Here is a 23,588-nt window from a genome sequence, read left to right as displayed (position 1 = left end):
CGAGAAACTGAGATCCGTGAAAGACTTGAGACAGCATCCGGTTCAAGGAAATCAAGAGAGCTGCACCTTCCACGCAGACCAAGGAGACTCATTCAGACCTGACTTATTTAAGAGCTGCAACTGAGTGAAAATTGGACTTTAAGAAGGGGGAGATGTAAGATCGTCAAACCTGGCTCCGGCATACGGCGCTAGGACCAGGCAGGACGTGAGGCTGGAGGGAGGAGGAGGAACCCAAAGGGAGGAGAACCGAGTGAGGCACGGCAGACAGTGAAAGATTTCAATAAAGAAGGTTGTGCCCGAACGTGAGTCTGGTCCCTTGCTTTCATGAACGCGACAGGCGCTAATGGTGGAGGAGGAGACAAGACAGGGACGTCACTGAGTCATGAAAAATCACAAGGGCTATGTGTGGGTAAGCCCTGCCAGCTCTGCTGTGCAGTCTTAGCCACATATTCACGCAGGCGCAGTGGGGCTTATGAAAGTACATGACTCACTCAACGCCTGGGTCACGCAAACGGGTTCATTTTTAAAATGTATTTAGATAAATACTTAAATAGATAGGTCACAAAAGGGGAGGGGCACAACCCCAAAGTCCTTTAATACCAGCCGCCCATGATCCAAATTGAAGGTGATATTTGCTTGATTCTGTGAAAACCCTCAGTGGGTAACAGAGGTTCCAGAGGAGATCAAGTGTTAGAAACTTCAGAATAGTAGTTAATTTTAAATAGGGTTGTAAAATAGCTCCAAGGCATGTGGACATGTTGAACCTAGCCTTGAGCTTTCTTTAACAACTAATCAAGTGTGATGTTCAACTATTTTTTCAAGGGAAGAAATAAATGGCTTCAGCTACCAAAATGAACTGTCTTCTCAACTAAAACCACTAGACTGCAAAACCCTTTGTCCTCATATCATGGAGGTAAAATATTTATGGACCAGCTTAAGCGCTCGGAAGCATCGTCAAGCATTTTAAGCTCCGTGGGATATGCTTCATTTTAAAGCCCCTTTAGTCCAGTAATACGGATCAGAACTGATACAGCATATATTCTCCTTTACAGTGCGTGGGGAGTAGGCCTGGGCAAAAATTTCGTTCCGTTCGTTGAAATTGCGATAATTTGACATTTTCGCGTTCCGCGGAGAGCGCGAAAATGTCAAAATTTCCGCATTCCGCAGCTTGGCGATAATTTGTTTCTTGCTCGCGCTGTAAAATAATACATTCTCGCGTGCGCGCGATCGCCTTACCTGATTCCCTGCGTTCGCCGACAAGTTTTCTTGATCCGGTCGCGTTCTTCATGAGATGTTGGATTGTTTTTAGCCATTTGCGCTGTCTCGCGACAGTTCGCGCCCGCAGTGACATCATGCGTCGCGCGATCACGTCTTTCTTCTCGCGATCATGCCCCGGGAGACAACTCAAAACAAGATGGCCGCGCCCGCAAGCAACCACATGGGTAAGTTGGCGACCCGCAACCATGCAGAAAATCTCGCGAACATGCGGGAAAAAAAATTCCGCATCTATGCGATATTTTCGCTTGTTTGCGATAATTTTAAACATTTTCGCGATAATTTGCGAAAGTGGATTTCGCAAATTCCGCCCACCCCTAGTGGGGAGGAGTGTACTACCAAGGCCATTTCTTGGAATGTTGTAAAAATTGTGCATTAACTTCATATTCCTTTTCCTTATCACATTCTCAATTGCAATTTGATGAGGGGGAGAATGTGGTGTACTGTAGAGTTCTCCAGTTTCCCAGGTCAATCTGGCAGTGGCGGCTCAGTGGGCGTTTTTTCTTTCCATTCCAATACATGTAATACTGAATTTATAAAGGGATAAACAAGACTACAACTACCAGAATGCAAAGTAAAAAAATATGACGTGCCCTAGATTAGCTCCTCACATATAGCACTGGAAAACTCAGGAGAACTGCTTCTAAAGCCACTTCATGGGAGATATTCTGTTTCTCTGCTCCGCTCTAGAACTCCAGGGGCTGTATTACACAAAGTGCACCAGAGGCACAACGTGCGTTTGCGCCTGCTTTGCAAGCTACTGGGCACTTTGGTATTACAGAAGGGGCCGCAGATGCTTGTGCAGCCCCTTCTGTAATACTGATAGCGCTGGTGCACATAAAGCACCAGCGCTATCTTTAGAGGCATTGACTCATTTGCCTGGAGGCGCTCCCCATACAAATGAGGGAATCCATTTGCCTCTGTGCCCGCGTCACATTACAGATGCGGACACAGAGGCAAAGAAGCTTTCAGGAGATGCACTGACAGCGTGCCACCTGAAGGGTGGTACACTGTCAGTGCATCCCTGATAGCAGCTCTCTGGAGAGGGTGAAGGGGGTGCCATGGATCCCCCAGACATCCCCTTGCATGTGGGTGGAGTCACTGACTGCACACTCCTGCAAGGGGATCTCTAATTCCCCTTCATAGTGCAGGTGGGTTGCCACCTGCACTACGAAAACACAGAGCAACTTTAAGGCGGCCGCTCCATTTTTCACACAAATGCGCTGCCCCTAGGGCATCGCCAGTTCGCGGCTGGCCTGGGGGCAGCCCATTCACCATAATGTGCTGCATTTTCCTGGATTGTGCTGGGCGCACCTTTTGTCCTGCTATCACTTATTGTTTGTATTTGCCAATGAATCCCTCTCACTTTCTAGCCTAATTGCCTCACTCTAGTATTTCCAGGTAAGGCAGCCTGTATGCATGAGATCACTTCATTGTAAGAATGTTTAGTACACATTCTTTCGCCGTAGATCTGTCCAAGGTGGTAGCCCATCACTCCTTAATAATCAGGGCAGGGAGCAAGGTCTCTTCTCTGACATTGTATTGAACACAAAAGTCATGAACTCTGCAACAGGTACACCTTTCCACAGCTTACCTTTCAGGAGCTGAAAAAAGTTGTTTTCTCTCTTTAGCTTACCAATCAACGAAGATATTCACGGCCTACTCCCCCCGTTGCCTCTATCTCTAAAGGAGAAATAGCAGTGTCTCCCAGAAGCTGATTAAGGCACACTGATTATCCCAAGCATGCTCATTCACCAGTAGCTCCAGAGGGGATGTCTGACATTTTTATTGCAGGTGAAAAATTATATCAGTGGGTATGCAGGTGTTCACTCACAAAGGTTGTTGACACCTGCAAATTGCAGGTAAGTTGAGAGTTTTGACCATTCATCCTTGCAATGTGATGCAGGCAGTGAATGTTTCAAGGGGGCAGGGACTCTGGCAAACTAAACCCAACATTTGCAAATATTTGTATTCTACATCTTATAATAATTTGTTTTTATTTTAGTGCTTTATGTGGTCAGCAGTGTGATTCTGAAGTGCTGTAATAGTGGGGGTTCCTAGTGCGCTATGGTGCCATATAACTAATATGGTCAACACACATGATGGAATCAAAGAATTCTGTATGTAATCACTTTTAACAGACTGAAGGGTTAATTGACTTGATCCAGTGTATTACATGTAATGTTATAGATGTCTACCCTATGTAACATAGTAGCTGTACATACATTCTCTGAGGTACCAGAACCATGTACCTGCTGTAACAGATTAAGTGCACGTAAAATGTATCTGCAGACTGTGGGGTGTCTGTACACTTTATCTACAGTCTGAGGAGCAAGTGGTCTGTCTCTGCAGTGTACTGTATCTTCTCACTCCTATGCTGTCTGCATAATACTTTGAGAAGTCAGTGCATTTTTTTGTGGCACCTGTAGGATGTCTCTGCAGTTCAGATGTCTGTACACAGCTTCAAGCCTACTAGGCTTGTGTACATTGTGACTATTGCATGTGAGCTGCCTTACAGTGTACCTGTACTATGTACATTTACTCTCTCCATGCAAACCCTGCCTTTGTTATGCTGCAGGACGCCAGCTGTGTGCACCTCCCTGGCACTACATCCTGTCATTGGACATGGGGCCCAACCGCCTACTAGTCTCACAAACCCAAACACAAAGGGGGCTGCCAGGGCATCTCTCCTTCCAAAGGTTCTGTGTCTGACATGCTTTTGACTCAGAGACCTGACAGCATCCTCTACCTCCTCTCACCAAATACACTTACACACACACTTAGATAAGAGGCCAAGTATAGGCTTGTAATTACTCATTGCTCAGAGAGTTTCCATAGATGTACATCTTATACTTGAGTATTTAGAATGCATTACATGCACCACTTGGGTCTTTTTTTAACAATCGTTTTAGAGTTTTCTATTATAGAGTATAATCAGCAATAGAGACTGTAATAATACTTCAACACAGCACATTATCCATGGCAATCCACAACCCTATACATTGTAGTCAGATACCCATGATGCATACACAAAATAAATAACTGGTAACACTCAAAAACCCGAACGTCAGACTTAACACCTACTCAGAATATTAACAGGGTAGAGGTATACAGACCTGTCTGAGAACTATCCCTAGGCAATATGTGGAATGAGGTTGGGGTGGCATGCCCCACCACAGTGCTGAAGAATAAAATGTGTTAGAAGCTAGAAAGACAGAAGGTGGAATTATATCGTTGTATTGAAGAGCCAGGTTCTCACTTTGTTTTCTGAAAGAAATATTTCTGGTTTCAAATGATGAGTCAGAGAGTTACAGAGGTTTATTTCTTGAACCCTGAAAGATATGCCACCCCATCTGACAGACTGACCTGAACTTAGGCACTAAGAGATGTGTACAGGTCCGCATTAGTGTTCCATCTGCGAATTCTTTAATTCCCTGACCCTCTGCTCTGATCACAAAATGCATGAGGAGAAATCTTCTCTGTAGCGGCCACCCATCTTCAGCACATACACAAAAAAGACATCAAGGATGAATAACAGGCAGAGTATATGCTGATGAATATTCACTGATGGACCCTATCAACATCAGATTAGCACCAACCCTTCTATATATCTGAAAACAATTGAAGACACGCCTCATCAAAGAGCACTACCACTAGCCAGGCAATGAACACTTGACCTTACCACCAATAATTGTATCTTCCTGGAGGCCATTTCCCCTGTTCAGCACTCTCTTACTCTTGAGCTACGTTGGCGCTCTACAAATACCAACCCATACCTGCATGCATATATAGATCCAAACATATAAGCTGGATGATGAAGACCCTACAATTTGCTTCCTTTGGTGTTGTTACTCAGATGGAGGAGGGGAAGAAAGATGCTCAAAAGAGCATCTCCCCCTGGTATTATGGAGAACTTCAAGGAGAGTGTTGAGGCTTTTCTTCGGGCTAATGACAACAATCATCCGAGGAAGCAGGGCAACATAGTGATATCAAAAGAATAGTTTTACAATCCACAGAAAACCTTAGTTCAGATAAAGCAGAGGGACAGGACAGGATCTTCTTTATGAGGTTTGAAGATGTTTAGCTCCGATGGTTCATGTGGGCATGTACTCCTTTTGTGGAGTTTCCTTTCAAGGTTTGGTGGTCTCGCTTCGATGGAACACATGGACAAGGTCATGTTGGTGTATCTGTTTTGTGTTCAAATTTCTCAACAAGAATTATTGTACCCATTACCCATCCATCCTGCCCCAGCCTACTCCTTGTCCTTTGTAGTTGGGCACACCACATATCTTGTTGTAAACCACTCGAACCCACACCACCTATTATTATAGCACAAAGATATACTCCTGCTGGCATGGTTCAGCAATCAGAGCACCTCTCATAAATTACTTCTGGGATTTGTGTTGTAAAAAGCTCAAAACATGTTTTTGTAAAACATAACAATGATCCAGGTGCTGCAGCTCTGACTAAAGCTAGCCCTTTATTAGCTGTGGCTAACAGCTCTCAATTAAAGTCTATGCTACTCAATATACTCTTCATGTTGTATTTTCTCTCCAAAAGAGACTGCTTTGATCTCTGGTTATAGGAGTGAATTTGCCTTTAAACAAAATTCACACATTCTGTAAAAGTTTTGTGATATTAGTATTGGGTTGCCAATGCACTGTTTTGTTCATGTTGAGTTTCAGTGCTTGCACAATGAAAGAAGAGTATTTTGCATGCAAACTTCTGAGAGCATAACATTCAGCAGCTGATTGAGCTACAAGGATGAAGTCAATCATACCCATCAACCAAGCAATCATACTGACAGAACATGACACAAATCAAGATCAATTTCTGCTATCAGGATAAGGTATAGCATGTAGCACTATATCTGCTAGCAGGATAGGTTATACTACTAAAGCTACCTGTTTATTCCATGACAGGGTACCTCATTCAAACCATCAGCTGTCAGAACAGGGCACAGAACAATGCACAGCTATATATGACAGGAGAGATTACAACACCACACACACTTGTTGCTTTATACTGCCAGGATTTGGTACGGCACCAATCACATATGATTGAGATACCAAGATATGTCACAATGTGGAGAACATGCACCCTCTAGTGACATGATTGGGTACATCAATGAACAGACATTCCTGACAAGAATTGGGCATAGCATTGTCCAACCCTACACATACTAGGAGAAAGACCATCACTGAAAATTACTGTTGCTAGGATGGAGATGGGTTGTAAAATCAGCACTGCCACCACTCACTCTATCTTTACATTGAGTGGATTTAACATTTACAAAATCCTACAAATCGTACTTGTTTTAAGCATTCAATATCAACACACTTCAACTTCTGTCATTTTAGTACCTTTTCATTGTAACCCACAGTTTTACAGTGGTCATCTTTCTGGGTATGTTACCCATCCACTCAGACCCATGGACCAATCATATGCCAAACCTTCCAACCTCCCATTCATTCACCCAGCCTTAACCTGGTATCTGTGACACATTTGCCTATCTACCGCTTCACTGCAAACACGCATTGATCATCCACTCTTAATCATGTATTCGTCCAGACAGGTATGCATCAACATCGATCATTCCACCCACGCACATCCATTTTTTCATCCACCCACAAAAATGCAGCTATCTACCTATATGTTTATGTGTACAAGGAGGGCTCAACGGCCATTTTGCAAGAATAAGACACATTGTGTTAAGTTTGATTACAACACAAAATAAAGTAGCATTGCTTGCCTATGGTGTACTGTTTTGTACTAATTTTTAACATTGTCTTTTCATTATCATATATTCATCCACTCACCCTTACATTACCCTAAAATTAATACAGAGGAGGCCGCGATGAGCATATAGAGTGTCGTGGGTGTTCATTGCTGTAGTATGAAGAGCAGGCGGGCGTCACCGGCTGTTGTCGCTGTAATTCAAGGAGTCTGTTGGGTGTCCTGAATGATCATTGCTACAGCTTTGCGTTGGCAGTTACCGAAGGCTGTCATTGCTATAGATTGAAGAGAAGATCTCACCCAATCTTTGTGTTTGTTGTCATTGTATGCGGCAGAGTCTTTTCACAGTCCCAAGGAGCCCACACCTCTGGATTTTCACCTTTTCTTACAGAGGAATGCACTCTGAGAACAGACAAGGGTTCAAGACCTGTAGAGGCACCTCTTGAAGATCAGGGACTCAGTCCAGCAGAGGGCCAGAGGGCTCAAGCAGGTCAGGTTGCGCATCCAGGCAGGTCAAGTTACAGCTGTTCAGCTGTGCAGTTGCATTGAGGGCTCTGAAGATTGTGTTCCTGTAGCTCACACAGGAGGTCAGCCAAATGACCCTTGGAGCCACTCTGGGTTGGCTGCACTGAAGGTAAGCAGATCCAGCCTTTCTTTAGAGGCAGCAAGGCAGTCCTCAGCCACAGGTAGTCATCTGGCAGCAGAGTAGTCCTTCTTATATAACTTCCACAGGCCCAGGAGTGTTCTAATGAGTGGCTCTATACCTCCAATATTTAATCTTGGTTCCAGCATTTGTGTGTGAGGATTCCCTGTATTATCTCCAAATCTGGTTCTGCGAAGTTCTTCCTCTTCCTGTGTCAAGACTCCGAACTGTCTGGGGTGACAAAAGACAGGGCAGGTCTGGTGTCAGATTCCTTTACATGTGCAGGAAGCCCTTTGAAGTGTAAGTGGAGCTAGGTACAGCCCCTCCCCAGTCATCCTGTCAGGATGGGCCATCCTGTCCACATCTATGACCCCTTTGTGTTACTGTCTGGCAATACACAACCCCAATAGCAGGACCATTCACCTTAATATGACACAGAACACTGGCAGAAGGCACAACTGCTTGGTACAAGAAAATGCCATCTTTCTAAAAGTAGAACACAACACAAGAATTGCCAATACTGATGATCATTCACTCAATCTTTCATTCAAAGATCACATGACCTAATTGCTATGATCTGAAACCATATTTTTATTCTCTTTACTTTTGATTATACGTGCAACATTCTTTTAGGTATTTGAACATAGACAGAAATCACAAGAAAAATAATAAATAAACATGCATATCAAATGACACATTTCATTTTCAGTATACAAAAACATCACATTATAGAAGAATAACATAAACCAGATATATAGATCTGGTTCTGTATAGGTTTTTCAACCACAATCACATTAACAACCAAAACCTCTGGATACTATCTCACTCAGTTATATTTTGATTATTTTCAGAGGTAGTGACTAAATGGTGACCTCCACTTTGCTCACACTAGTTACTTTTAACAAAAAAGAGGGGTGATTTGTGAGTAAAAGTGGTGTTACGTCAACCTGAACACCTATTTGGCCAATGACAGAACTGTTGACGCGTTTTGAACCCACTTACATTTCTTGAAGGGTTCTCCTCAGGACACAGAACACTTGAAGAGTGAAGAATTAAAAAGAAGAGAAAAAAGAATGCTGCAGTTTAGAAAATAATCTCTGACCTCATTCATTCTTATTGCACACATACAAAAGCACAGCACACTTTATTTTCCTCTGCCTTTTGTGGAAACTTCAATATCCTTGCTTTTGTGTCCACTGTTCACAGTACAGTGACATATGCCGCCCATGGCACCACTATAAAACCACTAAAATCAGAAAAAAAGGGGGATGTTAGGCTGGTGTGCTACGTCACGTTCAATGAAAGTAAAAAGTGTTGGTTTGTTGTTACAGAGCTTACTCCTGTTGAGAAAATTGAGACTCCTGACTCGCCTTTCTTTGATGCGGAAATAATCATCAGTTTTAGATGATCTGTTGAAGAAACCAAAACAAAGGGACTTGTGGTTATTAGTCCTGCCTGCTGCTCATATAGAAACTATGGGGCATATTATCAAGACAGCCGATAAGATTATCGCCGCTTTAGTGGCAGAAAACTGCAGCTGAAACGGCGATAATGGGCTTGATAATATGCTCTATGGAATTCCAATTGAAGCCCATGTTAGATGTGAAGGACATCTAACCTGAGCTTCAATTGGAATTCCATAGAGCATATTATCAAGCCCATTATCGCCGTTTTAGCGGCAGTTTTCTGCCGCCAAAGCGGCGATAATTTTAACGCACTGCTTGATAATATGCCCCTATATAGCTTGGTATCTGTGTGTATATTCGGAGACAATCTCGCGTGAGACCCAATTCTTTGGACAAACAAGGTGTATATCTTAGAACCTCAAGTATTTCCAGTCCAGACATGCCTATTTAGAATGGTGAGAATGGGCAGTGCGTGGATTACACTGCTGTGTATTTAATTCCCCAAACTGTGCCCATCCATATAGAAAACGTGCTATTATTTATCACTGCCTCATTTCAGGAACGGTATGCCGGTCTTATTGGAGATTAAACTCCATGTTGGCCGCGCGGTGGAACCTACGTTTTTCCTAAAGTGCGCCACTTGCCGTGAAGATGCGAGTGATATTGTGTTGCTGTGTGTATTTTTTTTTAAACCAAAACTGGGGGGGACAGAGGTCACTTAGGTCATAACATTTAATTATTTAGGAATTATGTTTGTCACCTTCCTGTAGTGGGGGCTTCTGATAAACATTAGATCAGAGCAATTTGCAAGGGTAATCATGGCAATATTTCATTTTGCAAACAAGCTCAGACAGAGACACCCAACGGCGATGCTACAGCTGTATAGTAGTAAATGTATTCCAGTAGGGTATATGGGGTCATGCTAATTCTGGTGGCCTTTAAAGGGCGTAAAATGTTTTTTTCCCTAGATGCATCACGTTGTAAATGGGCCTCATTTTTACACTGCCGCTGCGTCACATAGGGTGACGCAACAGCAGTGCAAAAATGACGCAAGGTGCTTGTTAATCTGCCCCTGTGTTTTTAATTAAACTCATGGATTTTTTCTGAAGAAAGTTGTTTTGAGTTGGGTTGAGACTTTAAGAGGCCACTCTCTAAAGTAGTCTTTTAAAACATGTCTCAGACCTGCCACTGCAGCCAGTAGTATAGTTTTAAATTGCCATTTCAACCTGGCAAAATACAATTTTTGGCATGCCTAAATCTCCTGTTTATTACGTATAAGTCTCCCCTATATTAGACCCAAGAGGCTCATAGGGCAGGGTGCACTTTAATTAAAACCTGGAACATGTAGGTTTAATGTTTACATGTTAAAGTTATAACTTTCATTGGTATGGTGTTTGCATTTAAATTCATTGTAATTTAAAATGCTGTTTAATGGCAAAGTTAGATGTTTAGTAACAATTCAGAAAATGCCACTCTTAGAAAGTTAGCAAAAAATGAGCGCTTCACTCACGCTCTTTTCTGTCGCACTGCTGAATGGGGACTGACCCCTCAACGTAAACAACTTCCTCCGAATTTCACCATATGTAACGTCGTATATCACAATTCTTCACCGTTTTATTAATCTTCTCGCTTATTTCAATCACCACGGAGACAGGATGGTTGTGCCTGAATATTTTTATTCGCCAGTTTCAAATGCATACTGCTGCCCATCCAGGCTTTCAACAGTCGCACGTGAGGTCAACCATATTACAAAGTAGGCTCATTGAAATTATGCCCAATGCATTTCGAGTCCACTGACTCTTCATCAGGGGCCACTGAAATGGATACAAAAAAACAAATCAACTTAATGTTCAATACAGACTTACTCGTATAAAATAAAAACTTACTCGTATACAATAAATTACTACATCACCCAATGCCTCCACCCTGAAGTGCCCTTCCTGCCTATCCTACTTACACTGCAAACGAAAAAAAATTCTCTCCCCAGTATGTGTGCACTTAAATCAATCATTAAATACCTCCAAATCAAGAATATAATAATAATTCAATATATCAAAATGAACTGTTCATAATCAACTATTGATTGCCAACCTCTCTGCCAGATAGCTGATCATCTCGACCCCTCCCTCCCATCAACCATAGATCCCACAATCTCAACTCTACAACACATTACCTCTTCAAAGCCTTGAACGGCGATTTTTCACAATGTGTGCGTTTCACTCTCTCTCTACAAAACTGCTAACGTTCTCCCTTGTTTATAACCAATTATCGCAGAAGGTTCCCTCCCTCATGTCTCCTGATTTGCTAATTCAAAATGAACATGTGACCAATCCCTCCTATCACAGTGGTTGTATACTACGATGTGTGATAAAACAAACTCAATATCCCACAATGCGTTTCACTCTCCCATTAAAAACCAAACAGACCAGCTTGGCTCCCCCCAACCCATTCGCTCGTGTCAGTGTCATGAAAGTAAAGTGATGTCTACGAAAATCATGTATATTCAATTGCCAAATACATTGCCATATACATTTTTGAAATTTCAAACGCACGTTATTTTTTCCTTTTTGACTGATTATGGACATGTATTTGGCAATTGAATATACATGATTTTCGTAGACATCACTTTACTTTCATGACACTGACACGAGCGAATGGGTTGGGGGGAGCCAAGCTGGTCTGTTTGGTTTTTAATGGGAGAGTGAAACGCATTGTGGGATATTGAGTTTGTTTTATTACACATCGTAGTATACAACCACTGTGATAGGAGGGATTGGTCACATGTTCATTTTGAATTAGCAAATCAGGAGACATGAGGGAGGGAACCTTCTGCGATAATTGGTTATAAACAAGGGAGAACGTTAGCAGTTTTGTAGAGAGAGAGTGAAACGCACACATTGTGAAAAATCGCCGTTCAAGGCTTTGAAGAGGTAATGTGTTGTAGAGTTGAGATTGTGGGATCTATGGTTTATGGGAGGGAGGGGTCGAGATGATCAGCTATCTGGCAGAGAGGTTGGCAATCAATAGTTGATTATGAACAGTTCATTTTGATATATTGAATTATTATTATATTCTTGATTTGGAGGTATTTAATGATTGATTTAAGTGCACACATACTGGGGAGAGAATTTTTTTTCGTTTGCAGTGTAAGTAGGATAGGCAGGAAGGGCACTTCAGGGTGGAGGCAGTGGGTGATGTAGTAATTTATTGTATACGAGTAAGTTTTTATTTTATACGAGTAAGTCTGTATTGAACATTAAGTTGATTTGTTTTTTTGTATCCATTTCAGTGGCCCCTGATGAAGAGTCAGTGGACTCGAAATGCATTGGGCATAATTTCAGTGAGCCTACTTTGTAATATGGTTGACCTCACGTGCGACTGTTGAAAGCCTGGATGGGCAGCAGTATGCATTTGAAACTGGCGAATAAAAATATTCAGGCACAACCATCCTGTCTCCGTGGTGATTGAAATAAGCGAGAAGATTAATAAAACGGTGAAGAATTGTGATATACAACATTACATATGGTGACATTCGGAGGAAGTTGTTTACGTTGAGGGGTCAGTCCCCATTCAGCAGTGCGACAGGAAAGAGCGTGAGTGAAGCGCTCATTTTTTGCTAGTCTTCGACAAAGGCTGAGATTAGGGATGTCTCAGCAGCTGCTCGCACGCATCGCAAGTGAAGATTTAAAAGAAATGAAAATATCAATAAAAGGGAAGGAGTGCATTCTCATAATTTGTACTTTGCTTCGCAACACTCTTAGAAAGTTGGCATTTCATGTCCTAATCATTTTTACCTTCTCCCAGTATCCTGAGTCAAATGACCGTGAATGGCTCTATTGTTGGGGTTTGTATATTTTTTACAGACAGTGACACAAAAGGGGATTAGGTGTGGACAGGATAGGTCATCTTGCCATGATGGTTAGGGGCAGAGCTGTTCAATCTCAACTTACACTTCAAAGGGCTTTGCCTTCTGCACACACAAAGGAATCCAACATGTGTCTTTTATCACCCCAGACATCTTGGAGCCTCGACAGGGTATAAGAGAACCTTCCAGGCCGAGATACGGGGGTCTTATAGGTAATCCCACTACTTCAAAGGCTGGCATATACATATTGGGAATCCGGAATCACTCATTAGTACACACCTGGACCTTTGGACATTACAGAAGAACAACTGCTTGGGCCCCCAAGACAACCCTGCTGCTTGAGTCCTGCCTTGCTCCCTAGAGGACTGCTTTGCTGCTACCAGAGGGCTGCTTTGCTGCTTGAGGACTGGCCTTCTCTCTGAGAAGGTAAAATGGACCTGCTTCCTTAATTTCAGGCTACCTGAGAGATGACAAGTGGCAGTTGGGGGACCTTGTGTCTTTGGTACAGGGTTACAACAAGAGCTAGAAGTCTCCCTGCAACTGTCCAGCTGACCTGCTACACTGAACCTGCCTGGGCCTGCAACTGAACCTGAACTTTGTTCTACAGCAACAGCAGTCTGCGGTGACCCACAGCGTGAAGTTAGAGCAATGATCATCTGTGATGCCCAAACCGATCTTCATGCTACAGCGATGGCCATCTGCTGTGCCAGGCTTGCTGTATGTGCTATAGAGACGACTACCCTTGACACTGCTCCTTGCGGCCTACTCCAATGTAAACGGAACACTTCCCACTGGACTTTGAGAAGCTAACTTTTTCAGTGGGACTAACCTGACCCCTGTATTTAGCCCATGCTCCATTGTGGTTGGGCTGAACTTATGACTTTCCCCCAGTCTAGCATACCTAGATGCCCACAATAGGTGATTTGTAGTTTTTGGCACCATATCTGTCTCAAAATTTCCAATTGAATATCTCTAGTTCTACTGATTGGATTTTTGTCATTCTGGCATCATTTTATTAAACTCTACTCTGTTTTCTAAATTGGCTTGGGATTAGTCTTGTGTTGTGTTTTCACTTTATTACTGGCTACATGCTGCATACATACTTTATACTTTGCCTCTAATTATCATGATTATTATTTTAGATCATTTACAAAGCACAGCTTCCACCTCAAATGCATCTTGGCGTTCATATTTTAGAAGATAATTGCTGAACCTTGGGATACTCTGGAACAGTTTATATGTAGCTAAACCAATTCCTATTGGAATTCACAGGTTTAAGTGCATTCCTAAGTTGGCTCTCAAAAAGCCTGGCAGATTGTTGCAGAGTTGAGAGACCTTAACTAAAAACATTCGACCCCGCTGTCTAAGTTTCAGAAATTTAGGGATGCACAGGTTTGTAGTTGAAGAAGGAAGATCTCTTGGAGGTATGGCTCGTGTATCCAGGTGAGTACAAACAGTTTTAACACCCATGGGGCGTCGTCAGAGGTCCATCAGATGTTCAGAGGAACGTTATTTATGATTTATATATAGTGCTGGCCAGACCCGAAGGTATCAGAGCACTTTACATTAGGTTACACAATGTTACCGAGAATGAAAACAAATACACCTTACGTAAAAAATTAAGCAACAAATTGGGAGAGGAAAGAAAGGTGAGACAAATAGAGAGGAGGGGGGAAGGGGGAAGTGTGAAGGGGAGGATGAAGGAAAAGACAGCAGGAGAGATGAAAGGAAGTCTGCCCAAAGACCGACTGGGTAGGTGACGTCCGAGGAGGGAATCCACAGCCCATCACCCCAATAGCTAAACAGGTAGCTCCATCGGGCATCAGTCAGATTGCTAGGTCTCAACTGATGAGGGAAAGTTCAACAGAAGAAAGTCCAGTGGATAGACAGGGTGGGAACTATGAGCAAGGACGGGTGAGGGCAAGGGTCAATAACTGGAAAGAGGAGAAGAGTAGAGAGGAGGGGGGTAAGGGGTATGGTGAAGAGGAGAAGGGAGAAAAGTCCATTAGAGAGACGCAGGAGAGTTTGCCCAAAGACCGGCTGGGTAGGTGATGGTCAAGGAGGGAAATCCATAGCCCATCTCCCCTTTAGCTCGCGAGGTAGCTCCACCGGGCATCAGTCAAAATGTCTAGGTCTCAGCTGCCAATGGAAAGATCTCCGAGTCAAGTGTCATGGAGGGTGAGCAGGAGCGGGGTCGGTGAGAGCTGATCTAGAACAGGACGATGACCAAAGATTTTAGATCAGGAGAGATACTTGACCCTGTAGAACGTCCCACCAGCTCAGTTTGGGAGTGCCCCGGTACCTCAGGAGTCCCTCGCGGCGGTAGTCAGGACTGGGCCATTCGCCATCTTGGGGACAGGCACTGCAGCAAGCTCCACCTCCGCCTGAGATGCAAGCATTGTGAAAGGCAGAGGAGAGGGGGGCCAAGAAATCACGATAGCCTTGCAAGCAGGAGACGTGGACCAAGGTCCAGCAGGTCATTGGGCCAGGAATCCAAAGGTGTAACAGGTACTCACTGTGGACGATGAAGGTTCAGCTGAGCATCGGGTGCTCCTCACGGCAGCGATGGCACAGGCACATGATTTTAAGGCATGGGGCATCTCTCAGCTCCCCAGCCGCAGCGACGGTGTGCACTGTGAGTTGGGCGCCGTTACGGTGCTGATTGAAGCGACATGATCGGGGAGATTACCGCCACCATTTTAGAGTCAGGCAGGGACAGGCAGTATCACGGTGCTGATCACCGTATATGTAGGTGACAAGTACCGGACCAAAAAAACCAAGGTGTACCTTGAGCAGAGGAGTGTGAAAGGCTTTCCTCATAAGCAGTAGGCGTTCGGTAAAGGCAATAGGGGTACCCCTAAGCTGGAGGTGCTGGGATCTTTGCGTCCGCTATTTTGAAGCTAATGCTGGTTTGACTATCAGGCAGAGGCTGCCGGTGAACGACCTGTAGTGGGTGTATTTCTGCCCTCGCCTCAGAGTCTCATTCTCTCGGTCTGCTCCCAGGGCGGGTATTTCCCTCTCACGGCCTCCGAGATTCGAGAGCGCCGACCCGCAGCGTGTGCTGGTTATCCTCAGAGCGAGTTGGGTCTCGGTCTCGTCAACATACGGCCGCTCTACGGTATCGTAGGATGTTGCTGTGCATCTCATTCACTGCACGTATAGTTCTCTGTGATCGATTGCGGCAGGAGCTTGTGGCGGGGTCAGGGTTAATAGTGGATTATGACTTGAAGTGGCTTGGACAGCCGGAACTGATCTAGGTTTCGACCGCCATGTTGGCATGGTGCAACTGCAGGTCGGTGCAGCTGCGGGTCGATGCAACTTTAGGACGATGCCACATTGGCCGATACAACTTTAGGTAAATTCAACCATGGGTCGGTGCAGCTGTGGTTTGTTTCAGCCGTGCGTCAATGTAGCGGCAAAATGATGCAGCGGGCAGATTATTGTTGGTTAATGCATCTAGCCGTCGCAGCAGTTGTGAGTCAATGCAGTTATGTCCTCTTACCAGATGTCAGTGAACAGCTCTGCGGAACAGCCGTAAGTGGCTGGAGATCAAGGTCACAGAAATCTTTTCCGGCGCTGAGTCCTCAGGTAGATCCTTGTAATATCACCCGGTCAGCGCTGGGCTAGTCGTCCCGAAGTGCCCTCTACCCAGATGTCGGCCAAAATAAATAAAATAAATAAATAAATAAAATATGTAACGCTTGAATTTACTTTGCAGGAAAATAGGGCCTTATTTCTGAATTGCCCTGAAAACTATACATAGGGATTTGAATGTAATCCCAAATTAAGCCTGACTGCTTTGTGCTAAGCTAATCGAAAGCTAAGCATAGGTTAGGTTAGTGACTGCTGTAGTTATTCCTGATAAGGATTGTAGTTGTGCCCTGAGTGGGGCTTCTAGCCCCCTCAACCAATAACCCAATTTCTTACAGATTGCAACTGTTAAGCGGGCAACTTTCCTGCTTGCTCTGTATACTGCTCGACCTTATGTCAGTGAACTGTGACTGTTTGTTCAAAGGGTGCTGTCGTATATTTCTGCAGTGCAGCTTCCCTTCCCTGTTTGGGTTACAGCCTAGAGGAGCCTTCATGTACCCAACTGGTTCATTCATGATTTAGACTGAGCTCAGAAAGGACCATAGCTAGGGCTGGAGTGATGTCACCTGGTGAGGCCAACTCAGCACCCTGAATCCAGGTCTGGAGGCATACAGCTGCTTTTAATGCCACAGGGTGGAGATCGAATAGAGTCATGCTTGCACCCTATAGTAGCCTACTATGACATTGGTCAATTCTGAACCAACTCCCCTTACCCACACCAGAGCAAGGTAGTGACAACAGACATGTGGGGCTTCCATCTGCTGCTGATAAAGGACATTGGCAGGTTGATTACCATGATAAGGCACTGCCAGGCCTCTCCTAATGCTGGCATGCAGCAAGACTTTCCTGGCCTGGGACTGGGAGACATCTCTGGCAGGAGTAATCAGTTTGCCCGAAATTATGCCAACTGCCTACCCTCTCTGTTGAGGTGGAAACTGCTTTGGATACATATATAATGGTGGAGCACTGACTACTTGCCTGTTACTTCGATTGACCCTAGACTTGAGGTAACACTACTCATTTTGCCAATCTGCTCTGGTGCTGTTTTTGCAATAAAGAATTTTTCATTTGCATCTACGTATGAAATGTCTTACATAGTTGCCCACTTGAACTCCCCAACCCACCCAACGAGGCCCTTCAATGTACCACAACCTATTACACTAGCTAGGACTCACATGACCAGAGGATGTGTAGCTCAATTTACGATCCACTGGTGCTGACTGTTAATACAGCCTTACAAATACACTACAAACAAAAAACACCACTTTCCTTTGCTCTATAACATGTGCTGGGACATTGAGATGCATTGCACTGTAATATATAATTGTGCATTCTCCAGCTAGATGTGTTGGCCTTCGCATATATTACAAATGTCTTCCCCAACAACTAATGCTTTCTTAAGCCCTGGCTGGTGGCAAACAAGTGACGTATGTGCCCATGGCAAAGTCATAGGAAAAATAGAACCAAAGGTAATAGAAATGTCAGAGGAAGTGAAGCTCATTTACAGGGACCATGGTTCCTTCTGCACTCATCTTGACACAAAATACCAAAGGCTTTCAGCATTTCAAAAGAGACTGGATTCTGTGGTGCAAGAGTACCTGCATTGGTGTTAGGCAGGTTATTCAGACGAAATATTGAAGTAAAAATATCGCCATACCAAAATATCATGTCCAAAATATCGTGATTTGGAAATATCATTAGCAAGAATATCTTTGCCAGGAATATCGGTTTTATAGTAAGTAATATAGATTTTTAAACTATATTGTTTTTTTATTATTCTTATGTATTTTAGTACATATTTTAAATATATATTGCTGGTGGGCCCCAGTTCGAACTTGTCAGAGTCTAATCTCCCAATTTAGACTTCTCAAGGGCTGTTGCTCATGTCTTTTCCATAGGCCCCCAATTCATAAATGTCTTCAGATTATTCGCATTTGAACTGCTCCTTGGGACCTGCTTTTAATTATCATTTGGCAGTGTAGATTGGTGACTAGACCACAGCCTGATTGAATGTCAAATTCGCAGTACTGGCCAGGTGGGTGTTTATGATTTTGTGATAACCTGGCAGGCCAGTATTGAGTTGCTGAGAGTGAACTGGAATTCTTTAAGCATTTTTAATTACTTAATAATTCGTTATTAATCAATATTAATTCATTAATTAATAATTAATTATGTTAAATGTGTAATGTTTTAGATTTTTTTTAGGTGCAGGCTGTGTTGCTTTTAGGGGTAAAGATTGAGAAGTAATTTATTTTTAATTAATAATTAGTTGTTCATTAATATTAATTATTAATTGCTAATACATTCTGTTAATTGAGTATTTGTTTTAGGGGCAGGTTGTAGGGTTTATAGAGGTTAAGGGTGTGAAGTATTTTATTTTAATATATTAATAATTAATTGTTGATTAATATTAATTAACTGATAACTAATCATGTTAACTGTTTAATATTTTGTTTTAGGTGCAGGTTGTGGGGCTTATTGGGGTAAAAGGTAGAGAGAAAATTAACTTTAACCCCTTCTGTGCCACGCCCTTTCCCCCTCCTGTGCCGGGCGTTACATTAGTGGGTGGGGTTCATGACGAGATAGTCTCGTCATGGGCACAGCGCGACCGTGCTCCATGACGAGACTATCTCGTCATGGGCACTGAAGAGGTTAATAAATAATTTGTTTTTATATACTATTAATTATTTAATTGACGAATATTTCTTTTAATTGTGCATTTTGCAATTTATTTTTACGATTTTAGATGTCGGTTGTGTGGTTTTTTAGGGGTAGGAAGTGAATTAATTTTATGTAATTAATAATTTCTTTCTTAATTAACATGAATTCTCAAAATCATAATTGATTTTTTTAATTGTGTCAATAGTTTTCTTCTAATGTGTTTTGTGGGTTTTGTGGGGCTATAGTGTGAGAAGTGAATTAATTATAATTAGGGCTCCCAGTTTTATGGTATTTATTGTTTTGGCATTTCCGTCTGTATTTATCCATATTTATTTTTGCTACAAGCAAAAGACGACGCTACAGCTAGTATTTTTCCACATTTATTTAATTTGACAATGCACACATGCGCTCGGTTGGAATATAAGACGTTATCCCACATACTTTCATCCCGCTTACCACCACTCTGCATTTTTCACAATGAAAATGCTATTACTCCGCGATACCATTACCCGCAAACTTTTACTCCTAATATGACTTTACCATGCATGCCTTTACAACGCAAATGCATGCGTGGTGAAGTCATGAACTGTGTAAAAGTGCTTTACCTATATATATATATCTATATTACCTTCTGGCAGTCGCCAGTAGGTAGTTATAGTTAGGACCTATTTTCAATAGGAAATCCACAACATTCGATTTGGAATAACGTTGGCGTCAATTGATGAATCTTCCCGAAATGTTCCAAACTTTTGGCCAGCTCCGGTCCGCTCCTATCCTGAAACTTTCACAGTGATTCGTCAAGCGGGGGTCAAGAAAAAAGGGGGGTCCCAAAACGCGTTTTCCCCACGCATTTTCCAATAGGACCTGTTGACGCAGCTACAGCCCAAAGTGCTGAACGGAATTACACCAAATTTGGCAAAGAGGTAGTCCTCAGTTCAGACTCGTTTCTTTTGCTTAAATGGTGTAAATCCATTCAGAAGTTCCTGAGAAAATCAAAAGTAATATCACATATATATCTGGGCGGAGCCTAACCACACATCTCATCGTGAGATCTGATTGGCTGTCAGCACTTCATCCAAGAAGTGTTGGCAGCCATCTTGGGACCAATAGACATGATAGCACCTCATTAAAAAGCATTGCAATTAATAGAAGGTTTTAAGACTTTAGTTACATTATAAATCATTTGTTGATGGTACCATGCTCATTTTAGGAATTGTGGTGTGTTCAAAGGTGATTATACCCTGTGAAAAAGCCTTCTACTGTGATATCATGACTCATGTTTGAGAGAAAACTATTTTCTCATGCTTTTCCCACTGAGGTTTGGAAGGTGATCTATAAGCTAAACTGAGAGCATATTTTCTGTAAATTCACATTATCTTTCTCAGTCATGTGAGAATGAAGTCTGACATTCTCAGTCAAACATGTACATCCACCAAGGGCAGAGACTGTCAGTTGATTCCTTTGTGTTCTACTGCAGCTTCCCAGAGTGTTCTAAAGAACAACTAGAGCGCTAACAGTCCTACTTATGACAAACGTATGGCACACCTGAAGCCATCTTGGTTGGAATAAAGTGGCAACTCTCAAAACATTTAATTTAAAAAGGAACAAAATGAGGAGGTTCATTTTGCCATAGAAAGTATGATTCGTGCTGCAGAAACAAAAATTAGGGCACATTTTGAGTGACTTCTCAAATCCTCTTCTATTTCATTAAAAAATTCTGACATGTAGACTGAAACATGCACTTTCAATACCAGCAGCAGACTTCCCTGGTGAGCAGTAGCTTTACTACAGTGATCTAATAAGCCACTAGAGTGCTAACATTCTGAATTTATGGAAAATTTGTGACACATCTGAATGCCTTCTTGATGGAATCAAAGTAAAAAACTGAAAGTATTTCCTACTGAGGAGACTGTAGTAAATGAGGTAATTAGGAAACATCATAACAAATAAGTCTCCCAAAATGGCCACCAGAGACAAAAGAGCCCAAATGTAGCCCAAATATCACCCAGATGTAGCCCAAGTATAGTCCAATGACAGAATGTCCCAGAGTGTTCTAACGAACAACTAGAGCGCTAACAGTCTTACTTATGACAAAAGTATGGCACACCTGAAGCCATCTTGATTGGAATAAAGTGGTAACACTTAAAACATTTAATTTGCAAAGGAACAAAATGAGGGGGTTCATTTTGCCATAGAAATTATGATTAGTGCTGCAGAAAGAAAAATTAGGGCACATTTTGACTTCTCAAATCCTCTTCTATTTCATAAAAAAATTCTGACATACAGACTGAAACATGCACTTTGAATACCAGCAGCAGACTTCCCTGGTGAGCAGTAGCTTTACTACAGTGATCTAATGAGCAACTAGAGTGCTAACATTCAGAATTTATGGCAAATGTGTGACACATCTGAATGCCTTCTTGATGGAACCAAAGTAAAAAACTGAAAGTATTTCCTACTGAGGAGACTGCAGTAAATGAGGAAATTAGGAAACTTCATAACAAATAAATCTCCCAAGATGGCCACCAGAGACAAAAGAGCCCAAATGTAGCCCAAATATCAACCAGATGTAGCCCAAGTATAGCCCAATGACAGAATGTCCCAGAGTGTTCTAACGAACAACTAGAGCGCTAACAGTCTTACTTATGACAAAAGTATGGCACACCTGAAGCCATCTTGATTAGAATAAAGTGGTAACACTTAAAACATTTAATTTACAAAGGAACAAAATGAGGGGGTTCATTTTGCCATAGAAATTATGATTAGTTCTGCAGAAAGAAAAAATAGGGCACATTTTGACTTCTCAAATCCTCTGCTATTTCATAAAAAAATTCTGACATGCAGACTGAAACATGCACTTTGAATACCAGCAGCAGACTTCCCTGGTTAGCAGTAGTTTTACTACAGTGATCTAATGAGCAACTAGAGTGCTAACATTCAGAATTTATGGCAAATGTGTGACACATCTAAATGCCTCCTTGATGGAACCAAAATAAAAAACTGAAAGTATTCCCACTGAGGAGACTGCAGTAAATGAGGAAATTAGGAAACTTCATAACAAATAAATCTCCCAAGATGGCCACCAGAGACAAAAGAGCCCAAATGTAGCCCAAATTTCACCCAGATGTAGCCCAAGTATAGCCCAATGACAGAATGTCCCAGAGTGTTCTTAAGAACAACTAGAGCGCTTACTGTCTTACTTATGACAAAAGTATGGCACACTTGAAGCCATCTTGATTGGAATAAGCTGGTAACACTTAAAACATTTAATTTAAAAAGGAACACAATGAGGGGGTTCATTTTGCCATAGAAATTATGATTAGTGCTGAAGAAAGAAAAATTAGGGCACATTTTGAGTGACTTTTCAAATCCTCTTCTATTTCATTAAAAAATTCTGATATGCAGACTGAAACATGCACTTTAAATACCAGCAGCAGACTTCCGTGGTGAGCAGTAGCTTTACTACAGTGATCTAATGAGCAACTAGAGTGCTAACATTCAGAATTTATGGCAAATGTGTGACATATCTGAATACCTTCTTGATGGAATCAAAGTAAACAACTGAAAGCATTTCCTACTTAGGAGACTGCAGTAAATGAGGAAATTAGGAAACTTCATAACAAATAAATTTCCCAAGATGGCCACCAGAGACAAAAGAGCACAAATGCAGCACAAATATCACCCAGATGTAGCCCACATGTAGCCCAATGACAGAAGTGTGCAAACCACTTATTTTTTGTGTATTTGCAGTTTTATATAGTGCAGACTTGTCAGGTATTGGAGTGCTTTACATGAGCATTGGTTACATCACACAAGATCAAATTCATTTTGGTTGTAGACATGGGGAGATTAAGTAATTTGACCAGAATCACAGAATGTTGAGCTGAAGCAGAAACTCCAACCTGGTGCCCCAGTTGCAAAGTCTGCAGCTCTGGAAGTAACACCACATCCTCTCCCCTAGGTGCAACATTTAATCAAGTGGTCAACTGGATAAAAAAAACATAAAGATTACAAATAATTTAAAAGTTCTTTGTCGCTATTTGAAAACTCAGAAAATATGTCCTCATTTTAGTTTTTTAGAGCACTAACCATAATTTTGATGCAAATAAGACCCTCTCATATATGTAATTTCTTAAGGAAATACTCTAGGTATTACAGTTTTGATCACATCAAGATGACGTCAGGCGTTCCACACTTTTGTAATAAATATAGAGTGTTAACAATCTAGTTGTTCATTGGGATACTGTTGAGAGGCAGAGGCCAGGGGCACGGACTCTGAAAATTGAAGGCAGGTAGGAGAGTGCAGATGCAACAATTTGACCACACTGGGCAGGCAGCAAGGGCAGTGGCACCACACCAGACTATGGAGGGCAGTGGCAAGGGGGGCAGGGCAACAAACCAACAATACAGG

The sequence above is a fragment of the Triturus cristatus genome, chromosome 8, assembly GCF_964204655.1.
Source record: "Triturus cristatus chromosome 8, aTriCri1.1, whole genome shotgun sequence".
Lineage (NCBI taxonomy): Eukaryota > Metazoa > Chordata > Amphibia > Caudata > Salamandridae > Triturus > Triturus cristatus.
This window is presented reverse-complemented; position numbering follows the sequence as displayed.